Source organism: Schistocerca piceifrons, chromosome 9, assembly GCF_021461385.2.
Source record: "Schistocerca piceifrons isolate TAMUIC-IGC-003096 chromosome 9, iqSchPice1.1, whole genome shotgun sequence".
NCBI classification, from domain to species: domain Eukaryota; kingdom Metazoa; phylum Arthropoda; class Insecta; order Orthoptera; family Acrididae; genus Schistocerca; species Schistocerca piceifrons.
The window spans coordinates 209,744,078-209,756,094 of record NC_060146.1 but is presented as its reverse complement, the minus strand read 5'-3'; positions in this window follow the sequence as shown (position 1 = coordinate 209,756,094).

Here is a 12,017-nt window from a genome sequence, read left to right as displayed (position 1 = left end):
TTTCCTCACAGCAGGTCAACTAGTGTGTGGTTGCAAAATTACGGTCCCATTGAGTTCATTTTTGGAGAGAGGGACATCAGTTGCACCACACGGCGGGAGGAGGGTGCCTAGCACAATACATTTTCTTTCCTCGGTAAGCGTCTTTTGTGTTTGATACTTTTGGAATTTTGGTTTTTCATGATGATTTTAAAATGACCTTTTTCATGTTTGAAATGTACTAACTCGTTTTTTCCTCACAGCAGGTCAACTAGTGTGTGGTTGCAAAATTACGGTCCCATTGAGTTCATTTTTGGAGAGAGGGACATCAGTTGCACCACACGGCGGGAGGAGGGTGCCTAGCACAATACATTTTCTTTCCTCGGTAAGCGTCTTTTGTGTTTGATACTTTTGGAATTTTGGTTTTTCATGATGATTTGAAAATGACCTTTTTCATGTTTGAAATGTACTAACTCGTTTTTTCCTCACAGCAGGTCAACTAGTGTGTGGTTGCAAAATTACGGTCCCATTGAGTTCATTTTTGGAGAGAGGGACATCAGTTGCACCACACGGCGGGAGGAGGGTGCCTAGCACAATACATTTTCTTTCCTCGGTAAGCGTTTTTTGTGTTTGATACTTTTGGAATTTTGGTTTTTCATGATGATTTTAAAATGACCTTTTTCATGTTTGAAATGTACTAACTCGTTTTTTCCTCACAGCAGGTCAACTAGTGTGTGGTTGCAAAATTACGGTCCCATTGAGTTCATTTTTGGAGAGAGGGACATCAGTTGCACCACACGGCGGGAGGAGGGTGCCTAGCACAATACATTTTCTTTCCTCGGTAAGCGATTTTTGTGTTTGATACTTTTGGAATTTTGGTTTTTCATGATGATTTTAAAATGACCTTTTTCATGTTTGAAATGTACTAACTCGTTTTTTCCTCACAGCAGGTCAACTAGTGTGTGGTTGCAAAATTACGGTCCCATTGAGTTCATTTTTGGAGAGAGGGACATCAGTTGCACCACACGGCGGGAGGAGGGTGCCTAGCACAATACATTTTCTTTCCTCGGTAAGCGTTTTTTGTGTTTGATACTTTTGGAATTTTGGTTTTTCATGATGATTTTAAAATGACCTTTTTCATGTTTGAAATGTACTAACTCGTTTTTTCCTCACAGTAGGTCAACTAGCGTGTGGTTGCAAAATTACGGTCCCATTGAGTTCATTTTTGGAGAGAGGGACATCAGTTGCACCACACGGCGGGAGGAGGGTGCCTAGCACAATACATTTTCTTTCCTCGGTAAGCGTTTTTTGTGTTTGATACTTTTGGAATTTTGGTTTTTCATGATGATTTTAAAATGACCTTTTTCATGTTTGAAATGTACTAACTCGTTTTTTCCTCACAGCAGGTCAACTAGTGTGTGGTTGCAAAATTACGGTCCCATTGAGTTCATTTTTGGAGAGAGGGACATCAGTTGCACCACACGGCGGGAGGAGGGTGCCTAGCACAATACATTTTGTTTCCTCGGTAAGCGTTTTTTGTGTTTGATACTTTTGGAATTTTGGTTTTTCATGATGATTTTAAAATGACCTTTTTCATGTTTGAAATGTACTAACTCGTTTTTTCCTCACAGCAGGTCAACTAGTGTGTGGTTGCAAAATTACGGTCCCATTGAGTTCATTTTTGGAGAGAGGGACATCAGTTGCACCACACGGCGGGAGGAGGGTGCCTAGCACAATACATTTTCTTTCCTTGGTAAGCGTTTTTTGTGTTTGATACTTTTGGAATTTTGGTTTTTCATGATGATTTTCAAATGACCTTTTTCATGTTTGAAATGTACTAACTCGTTTTTTCCTCACAGCAGGTCAACTAGTGTGTGGTTGCAAAATTACGGTCCCATTGAGTTCATTTTTGGAGAGAGGGACATCAGTTGCACCACACGGCGGGAGGAGGGTGCCTAGCACAATACATTTTCTTTCCTCGGTAAGCGTTTTTTGTGTTTGATACTTTTGGAATTTTGGTTTTTCATGATGATTTTAAAATGACCTTTTTCATGTTTGAAATGTACTAACTCGTTTTTTCCTCACAGTAGGTCAACTAGTGTGTGGTTGCAAAATTACGGTCCCATTGAGTTCATTTTTGGAGAGAGGGACATCAGTTGCACCACACGGCGGGAGGAGGGTGCCTAGCACAATACATTTTCTTTCCTCGGTAAGCGTTTTTTGTGTTTGATACTTTTGGAATTTTGGTTTTTCATGATGATTTTAATATGACCTTTTTCATGTTTGAAATGTACTAACTCGTTTTTTCCTCACAGCAGGTCAACTAGTGTGTGGTTGCAACATTACGGTCCCATAGAGTTCATATTTGGAGAGAGGGACATCAGTTGCACCACACGGCGGGAGGAGGGTGCCTAGCACAATACATTTTCTTTCCTCGGTAAGCATTTTTTGTGTTTGATACTTTTGGAATTTTGGTTTTTCATGATGATTTTAAAATGACCTTTTTCATGTTTGAAATGTACTAACTCGTTTTTTCCTCACAGCAGGTCAACTAGTGTGTGGTTGCAAAATTACGGTCCCATTGAGTTCATTTTTGGAGAGAGGGACATCAGTTGCACCACACGGCGGGAGGAGGGTGCCTAGCACAATACATTTTCTTTCCTCGGTAAGCGGTTTTTGTGTTTGATACTTTTGGAATTTTGGTTTTTCATGATGATTTTAAAATGACCTTTTTCATGTTTGAAGTGTACTAACTCGTTTTTTCCTCACAGCAGGTCAACTAGTGTGTCGATGCAACATTACGGTCCCATAGAGTTCATATTTGGAGAGAGGGACATCAGTTGCACCACACGGCGGGAGGAGGGTGCCTAGCACAATGCATTTTCTTTCCTCGGTAAGCGTTTTTTGTGTTTGATACTTTTGGAATTTTGGTTTTTCATGATGATTTTAAAATGACCTTTTTCATGTTTGAAATGTACTAACTCGTTTTTTCCTCACAGCAGGTCAACTAGTGTGTGGTTGCAAAATTACGGTCCCATTGAGTTCATTTTTGGAGAGAGGGACATCAGTTGCACCACACGGCGGAAGGAGGGTGCCTAGCACAATACATTTTCTTTCCTCGGTAAGCGTTTTTTGTGTTTGATACTTTTGGAATTTTGGTTTTTCATGATGATTTCAAAATGACCTTTTTCATGTTTGAAATGTACTAATTCGTTTTTTCCTCACAGCAGGTCAACTAGTGTGTGGTTGCAAAATTGCGGTCCCATTGAGTTCATTTTTGGAGAGAGGGACATCAGTTGCACCACACGGCGGGAGGAGGGTGCCTAGCACAATACATTTTCTTTCCTCGGTAAGCCTTTTTTGTGTTTGATACTTTTGGAATTTTGGTTTTTCATGATGATTTTCAAATGACCTTTTTCATGTTTGAAATGTACTAATTCGTTTTTTCCTCACAGCAGGTCAACTAGTGTGTGGTTGCAAAATTACGGTCCCATTGAGTTCATTTTTGGAGAGAGGGACATCAGTTGCACCACACGGTGGGAGGAGGGTGCCTAGCACAATACATTTTCTTTCCTCGGTAAGCGTTTTTTGTGTTTGATACTTTTGGAATTTTGGTTTTTCATGATGATTTTAAAATGACCTTTTTCATGTTTGAAATGTACTAATTCGTTTTTTCCTCACAGCAGGTCAACTAGTGTGTGGTTGCAAAATTACGGTTCCATTGAGTTCATTTTTGGAGAGAGGGACATCAGTTGCACCACACGGCGGGAGGAGGGTGCCTAGCACAATACATTTTGTTTCCTCGGTAAGCGTTTTTTGTGTTTGATACTTTTGGAATTTTGGTTTTTCATGATGATTTTCAAATGACCTTTTTCATGTTTGAAATGTACTAATTCGTATTTTCCTCACAGCAGGTCAACTAGTATGTGGTTGCAAAATTACGGTCCCATTGAGTTCATTTTTGGAGAGAGGGACATCAGTTGCACCACACGGCGGGAGGAGGGTGCCTAGCACAATACATTTTCTTTCCTCGGTAAGCGTTTTTTGTGTTTGATACTTTTGGCATTTTGGTTTTACATGATGATTTTAAAATGACCTTTTTCATGTTTGAAATGTACTAATTCGTTTTTTCCTCACAGCAGGTCAACTAGTGTGTGGTTGCAAAATTACGGTCCCATTGAGTTCATTTTTGGAGAGAGGGACATCAGTTGCACCACACGGTGGGAGGAGGGTGCCTAGCACAATACATTTTCTTTCCTCGGTAAGCGTTGTTTGTGTTTGATACTTTTGGAATTTTGGTTTTTCATGATGATTTTAAAATGACCTTTTTCATGTTTGAAATGTACTAATTCGTTTTTTCCTCACAGCAGGTCAACTAGTGTGTGGTTGCAAAATTACGGTCCCATAGAGTTCATTTTTGGAGAGAGGGACATCAGTTGCACCACACGGCGGGAGGAGGGTGCCTAGCACAATACATTTTCTTTCCTCGGTAAGCGTTGTTTGTGTTTGATACTTTTGGAATTTTGGTTTTTCATGATGATTTTAAAATGACCTTTTTCATGTTTGAAATGTACTAATTCGTTTTTTCCTCACAGCAGGTCAACTAGTGTGTGGTTGCAAAATTACGGTCCCATTGAGTTCATTTTTGGAGAGAGGGACATCAGTTGCACCACACGGCGGGAGGAGGGTGCCTAGCACAATACATTTTCTTTCTCGGTAAGCGTTTTTTGTGTTTGATACTTTCGGAATTTTGGTTTTTCATGATGATTTTAAAATGACCTTTTTCATGTTTGAAATGTACTAACTCGTTTTTTCCTCACAGCAGGTCAACTAGTGTGTGGTTGCAAAATTACGGTCCCATTGAGTTCATTTTTGGAGAGAGGGACATCAGTTGCACCACACGGCGGGAGGAGGGTGCCTAGCACAATACATTTTCTTTCCTCGGTAAGCGTTTTTTGTGTTTGATACTTTTGGAATTTTGGTTTTTCATGATGATTTTAAAATGACCTTTTCATGTTTGAAATGTACTAACTCGTTTTTTCCTCACAGCAGGTCAACTAGTGTGTGGTTGCAATATTACGGTCCCATTGAGTTCATTTTTGGAGAGAGGGACATCAGTTGCACCACACGGCGGGAGGAGGGTGCCTAGCACAATACATTTTCTTTCCTCGGTAAGCGTTTTTTGTGTTTGATACTTTTGGAATTTTGGTTTTTCATGATGATTTTAAAATGACCTTTTTCATGTTTGAAGTGTACTAACTCGTTTTTTCCTCACAGCAGGTCAACTAGTGTGTGGTTGCAAAATTACGGTCCCATTGAGTTCATATTTGGAGAGAGGCACATCAGTTGCACCACACGGCGGGAGGAGGGTGCCTAGCACAATACATTTTCTTTCCTCGGTAAGCGTTTTTTGTGTTTGATACTTTTGGAATTTTGGTTTTTCATGATGATTTTCAAATGACCTTTTCCATGTTTGAAATGTACTAATTCGTTTTTTCCTCACAGCAGGTCAACTAGTGTGTGGTTGCAAAATTACAGTCCCATTGAGTTCATTTTTGGAGAGAGGGACATCAGTTGCACCAATCGGCGGGAGGAGGGAGCCTAGCACAATACATTTACTTTCCTCGGTAAGCGTTTTTTGTGTTTGATACTTTTGGAATTTTGGTTTTTCATGATGATTTTAAAATGACCTTTTTCATGTTTGAAATGTACTAATTCGTTTTTTCCTCACAGCAGGTCAACTAGTGTGTGGTTGCAAAATTACGGTCCCATTGAGTTCATTTTTGGAGAGAGGGACATCAGTTGCACCACACGGCGGGAGGAGGGTGCCTAGCACAATACATTTTCTTTCTCGGTAAGCGTTTTTTGTGTTTGATACTTTTGGAATTTTGGTTTTTCATGATGATTTTAAAATGACCTTTTTCATGTTTGAAATGTACTAACTCGTTTTTTCCTCACAGCAGGTCAACTAGTGTGTGGTTGCAAAATTACGGTCCCATTGAGTTCATTTTTGGAGAGAGGGACATCAGTTGCACCACACGGCGGGAGGAGGGTGCCTAGCACAATACATTTTCTTTCCTCGGTAAGCGTTTTTTGTGTTTGATACTTTTGGAATTTTGGTTTTTCATGATGATTTTAAAATGACCTTTTCATGTTTGAAATGTACTAACTCGTTTTTTCCTCACAGCAGGTCAACTAGTGTGTGGTTGCAATATTACGGTCCCATTGAGTTCATTTTTGGAGAGAGGGACATCAGTTGCACCACACGGCGGGAGGAGGGTGCCTAGCACAATACATTTTCTTTCCTCGGTAAGCGTTTTTTGTGTTTGATACTTTTGGAATTTTGGTTTTTCATGATGATTTTAAAATGACCTTTTTCATGTTTGAAATGTACTAACTCGTTTTTTCCTCACAGCAGGTCAACTAGTGTGTGGTTGCAAAATTACGGTCCCATTGAGTTCAGATTTGGAGAGAGGGACATCAATTGCACCACACGGCGGGAGGAGGGTGCCTAGCACAATACATTTTCTTTCCTCGGTAAGCGTTTTTTGTATTTGATACTTTTGGAATTTTGGTTTTTCATGATGATTTTAAAATGACCTTTTTCATGTTTGAAATGCACTAATTCGTTTTTTCCTCACAGCAGGTCAACTAATGTGTGGTTGCAAAATTACGGTCCCATTGAGTTCATTTTTGGAGAGAGGGACATCAGTTGCGCCACACGGCGGGAGGAGGGTGCCTAGCACAATACATTTTCTTTCCTCGGTAAGCGTTTTTTGTGTTTGATACTTTTGGAATTTTGGTTTTACATGATGATTTTAAAATGACCTTTTTCATGTTTGAAATGTACTAATTCGTTTTTTCCTCACAGCAGGTCAACTAGTGTGTGGTTGCAAAATTACGGTCCCATTGAGTTCATTTTTGGAGAGAGGGACATCAGTTGCACCACACGGCGGGAGGAGGGTGCCTAGCACAATACATTTTCTTTCCTCGGTAAGCGTTGTTTGTGTTTGATACTTTTGGAATTTTGGTTTTTCATGATGATTTTAAAATGACCTTTTTCATGTTTGAAATGTACTAATTCGTTTTTTCCTCACAGCAGGTCAACTAGTGTGTGGTTGCAAAATTACGGTCCCATAGAGTTCATTTTTGGAGAGAGGGACATCTGTTGCACCACACGGCGGGAGGAGGGTGCCTAGCACAATACATTTTCTTTCCTCGGTAAGCGTTTTTTGTGTTTGATACTTTTGGAATTTTGGTTTTTCATGATGATTTTCAAATGACCTTTTTCATGTTTGAAATGTACTAATTCGTTTTTTCCTCACAGCAGGTCAACTAGTGTGTGGTTGCAAAATTACGGTCCCATTGAGTTCATTTTTGGAGAGAGGGACATCAGTTGCACCACACGGCGGGAGGAGGGTGCCTAGCACAATACATTTTCTTTCCTCGGTAAGCGTTTTTTGTGTTTGATACTTTTCGAATTTTGGTTTTTCATGATGATTTTAAAATGACCTTTTTCATGTTTGAAATGTACTAATTCGTTTTTTCCTCACAGCAGGTCAACTAGTGTGTGGTTGCAAAATTACGGTCCCATTGAGTTCATTTTTGGAGAGAGGGACATCAGTTGCACCACACGGCGGGAGGAGGGTGCCTAGCACAATACATTTTCTTTCCTCGGTAAGCGTTTTTTGTGTTTGATACTTTTGGAATTTTGGTTTTTCATGATGATTTTAATATGACCTTTTTCATGTTTGAAATGTACTAACTCGTTTTTTCCTCACAGCAGGTCAACTAGTGTGTGGTTGCAAAATTACGGTCCCATTGAGTTCATATTTGGAGAGAGGGACATCAGTTGCACCACACGGCGGGAGGAGGGTGCCTAGCACAATACATTTTCTTTCCTCGGTAAGCGTTTTTTGTGTTTGATACTTTTGGAATTTTGGTTTTTCATGATGATTTTAAAAAGACCTTTTTCATGTTTGAAATGTACTAACTCGTTTTTTCCTCACAGCAGGTCAACTAGTGTGTGGTTGCAATATTACGGTCCCATTGAGTTCATTTTTGGAGAGAGGGACATCAGTTGCACCACACGGCGGGAGGAGGGTGCCTAGCACAATACATTTTCTTTCCTCGGTAAGCGTTTTTTGTGTTTGATACTTTTGGAATTTTGGTTTATCATGATGATTTTAAAATGACCTTTTTCATGTTTGAAATGTACTAACTCGTTTTTTCCTCACAGCAGGTCAACTAGTGTGTGGTTGCAAAATTACGGTCCCATTGAGTTCATATTTGGAGAGAGGGACATCAGTTGCACCACACGGCGGGAGGAGGGTGCCTAGCACAATACATTTTCTTTCCTCGGTAAGCGTTTTTTGTATTTGATACTTTTGGAATTTTGGTTTTTCATGATGATTTTCAAATGAACTTTTTCATGTTTGAAATGTACTAATTCGTTTTTTCCTCACAGCAGGTCAACTAGTGTGTGGTTGCAAAATTACGGTCCCATTGAGTTCATTTTTGGAGAGAGGGACATCAGTTGCACCACACGGCGGGAGGAGGGTGCCTAGCACAATACATTTTCTTTCCTCGGTAAGCGTTTTTTGTGTTTGATACTTTTGGAATTTTGGTTTTTCATGATGATTTTAAAATGACCTTTTTCATGTTTGAAATGTACTAATTCGTTTTTTCCTCGCAGCAGGTCAACTAGTGTGTGGTTGCAAAATTACGGTCCCATTGAATTCATATTTGGAGAGAGGGACATCAGTTGCACCACACGGCGGGAGGAGGGTGCCTAGCACAATACATTTTCTTTCCTCGGTAAGCGTTTTTTGTGTTTGATACTTTTGGAAATTTGGTTTTTCATGATGATTTTAAAATGACCTTTTTCATGTTTGAAATGTACTAACTCGTTTTTTCCTCACAGCAGGTCAACTAATGTGTGGTTGCAAAATTACGGTCCCATTGAGTTCATTTTTGGAGAGAGGGACATCAGTTGCACCACACGGTGGGAGGAGGGTGCCTAGCACAATACATTTTCTTTCCTCGGTAAGCGTTTTTTGTGTTTGATACTTTTGGAATTTTGGTTTTTCATGATGATTTTCAAATGACCTTTTTCATGTTTGAAATGTACTAATTCGTTTTTTCCTCACAGCAGGTCAACTAGTGTGTGGTTGCAAAATTACGGTCCCATTGAGTTCATATTTGGAGAGAGGGACATCAGTTGCACCACACGGCGGGAGGAGGGTGCCTAGCACAATACATTTTCTTTCCTCGGTAAGCGTTTTTTGTGTTTGATACTTTTGGAATTTTGGTTTTTCATGATGATTTTAAAATGACCTTTTTCATGTTTGAAATGTACTAATTCGTTTTTTCCTCACAGCAGGTCAACTAGTGTGTGGTTGCAAAATTACGGTCCCATTGAGTTCATTTTTGGAGAGAGGGACATTAGTTGCACCACACGGCGGGAGGAGGGTGCCTAGCACAATACATTTTCTTTCCTCGGTAAGCGTTTTTTGTGTTTGATACTTTTGGAATTTTGGTTTTTCATGATGATTTTAAAATGACCTTTTTCATGTTTGAAATGTACTAACTCGTTTTTTCCTCACAGCAGGTCAACTAGTGTGTGGTTGCAACATTACGGTCCCATAGAGTTCATATTTGGAGAGAGGGACATCAGTTGCACCACACGGCGGGAGGAGGGTGCCTAGCACAATACATTTTCTTTCCTCGGTAAGCTTTTTTTGTGTTTGATACTTTTGGAATTTGGGTTTTTCATGATGATTTTAAAATGACCTTTTTCATGTTTGAAATGTACTAACTCGTTTTTTCCTCACAGCAGGTCAACTAGTGTGTGGTTGCAACATTACGGTCCCATAGAGTTCATATTTGGAGAGAGGGACATCAGTCGCACCACACGGCGGGAGGAGGGTGCCTAGCACAATACATTTTCTTTCCTCGGTAAGCGTTTTTTGTGTTTGATACTTTTGGAATTTTGGTTTTTCATGATGATTTTAAAATGACCTTTTTCATGTTTGAAATGTACTAACTCGTTTTTTCCTCACAGCAGGTCAACTAGTGTGTGGTTGCAAAATTACGGTCCCATTGAGTTCATTTTTGGAGAGAGGGACATCAGTTGCACCACACGGCGGGAGGAGGGTGCCTAGCACAATACATTTTCTTTCCACGGTAAGCGTTTTTTGTGTTTGATACTTTTGGAATTTTGGTTTTTCATGATGATTTTAAAATGACCTTTTTCATGTTTGAAATGTACTAACTCGTTTTTTCCTCACAGCAGGTCAACTAGTGTGTGGTTGCAACATTACGGTCCCATTGAGTTCATTTTTGGAGAGAGGGACATCAGTTGCACCACAAGGCGGGAGGAGGGTGCCTAGCACAATACATTTTCTTTCCTCGGTAAGCGTTTTTTGTGTTTGATACTTTTGGAATTTTGGTTTTTCATGATGATTTTAAAATGACCTTTTTCATGTTTGAAATGTACTAACTCGTTTTTTCCTCACAGCAGGTCTACTAGTGTGTGGTTGCAAAATTACGGTCCCATTGAGTTCATTTTTGGAGAGAGGGACATCAGTTGCACCACACGGCGGGAGGAGGGTGCCTAGCACAATACATTTTCTTTCCTCATTAAGCGTTTTTTGTGTTTGATACTTTTGAATTTTGGTTTTTCATGATGATTTTCAAATGACCTTTTTCATGTTTGAAATGTACTAATTCGTTTTTTCCTCACAGCAGGTCAACTAGTGTGTGGTTGCAAAATTACGGTCCCATTGAGTTCATTTTTGGAGAGAGGGACATCAGTTGCACCACACGGCGGGAGGAGGGTGCCTAGCACAATACATTTTCTTTCCTCGGTAAGCGTTTTTTGTGTTTGATACTTTTGGAATTTTGGTTTTCATGATGATTTTCAAATGACCTTTTTCATGTTTGAAATGTACTAATTCGTTTTTTCCTCACAGCAGGTCAACTAGTGTGTGGTTGCAAAATTACGGTCCCATTGAGTTCATTTTTGGAGAGAGGGACATCAGTTGCACCACACGGCGGGAGGAGGGTGCCTAGCACAATACATTTTCTTTCCTCGGTAAGCGTTTTTGTGTTTGATACTTTTGGAATTTTGGTTTTTCATGATGATTTTAAAATGACCTTTTTCATGTTTGAAATGTACTAATTCGTTTTCTCCTCACAGCAGGTCAACTAGTGTGTGGTTGCAAAATTACGGTCCCATTGAGTTCGTTTTTGGAGAGAGGGACATCAGTTGCACCACACGGCGGGAGGAGGGTGCCTAGCACAATACATTTTCTTTCCTCGGTAAGCGTTTTTTGTGTTTGATACTTTTGGAATTTTGGTTTTTCATGATGATTTTCAAATGACCTTTTTCATGTTTGAAATGCACTAATTCGTTTTTTCCTCACAGCAGGTCAACTAGTGTGTGGTTGCAAAATTACGGTCCCATTGAGTTCATTTTTGGAGAGAGGGATATCAGTTGCACCACACGGCGGGAGGAGGGTGCCTAGCACAATACATTTTCTTTCCTCGGTAAGCGTTTTTTGTGTTTGATACTTTTGGAATTTTGGTTTTTCATGATGATTTTAAAATGACCTTTTTCATGTTTGAAATGTACTAACTCGTTTTTTCCTCACAGCAGGTCAACTAGTGTGTGGTTGCAAAATTACGGTCCCATTGAGTTCATTTTTGGGGAGAGGGACATCAGTTGCACCACACGGCGGGAGGAGGGTGCCTAGCACAATACATTTTCTTTCCTCGGTAAGCGTTTTTTGTGTTTGATACTTTTGGAATTTTGGTTTTTCATGATGATTTTCAAATGACGTTTTTCATGTTTGAAATGTACTAATTCGTTTTTTCCTCACAGCAGGTCAACTAGTGTGTGGTTGCAAAATTACGGTCCCATTGAGTTCATTTTTGGAGAGAGGGACATCAGTTGCACCATACGGCGGGAGGAGGGTGCCTAGCACAATACATTTTCTTTCCTCGGTAAGCATTTTTTGTGTTTGATACTTTTGGAATTT